Source organism: Gekko japonicus, unplaced genomic scaffold (genome assembly GCF_001447785.1).
Source record: "Gekko japonicus isolate JY-2015 unplaced genomic scaffold, Gekko_japonicus_V1.1 scaffold76, whole genome shotgun sequence".
Lineage (NCBI taxonomy): Eukaryota > Metazoa > Chordata > Lepidosauria > Squamata > Gekkonidae > Gekko > Gekko japonicus.
Genome location: NW_015166420.1, coordinates 1,379,765 through 1,380,189, shown reverse-complemented (window position 1 = coordinate 1,380,189; position 425 = coordinate 1,379,765). Strand labels below are relative to the sequence as shown.

Genomic DNA, 425 nt, shown 5'->3' with positions numbered 1-425 from the left:
CGGTTTCTGTCAGAGCGCTCTCGGCCCCACCTACCTCACAGGGTGTCTGTTGTGGGGAGAGGAAGGTAAAGTAGATTGTACGCCGCTCGGAGACTCCGAGTGAAGGGCGGGGTATAAATCCAATCTTCTTCTACTTCTCCTGCGGCCATTTTGTGGCAGAATTCTAAACGTGCCTGCAGGCTCCAAAAAGGTTGGGGGACCACTGTTCTAACCACTACACCACACTGCCCCGCCAGTCCCAGTCCCAAAGAACAACCTTGAGCTGGGCATGTAAATCCTCTCTCCATCTCCGATCTTCCCAGCTGCTCCGTGCAAAAGAGAGATGATAAGCAGTGCTGTTGGGCCGATCAGCCATCGACCCGTCTCGGGATCACAGAGTACACCTGACCACACCACCAAAGGAACGGCCGTCCTTAGCAGCAGCC

The 425-nt window shown here is 55.3% G+C and overlaps 1 protein-coding gene across 2 annotated transcripts in view; it reads right to left on the bottom strand.

The window, feature by feature from the left end:
- LOC107110836 (tyrosine-protein phosphatase non-receptor type 11-like) overlaps window positions 1-425 on the bottom strand; it is a 93,026-nt gene that overhangs the window by 6,151 nt on the left and 86,450 nt on the right. The gene's annotated exons all lie outside the window — the stretch shown is intronic.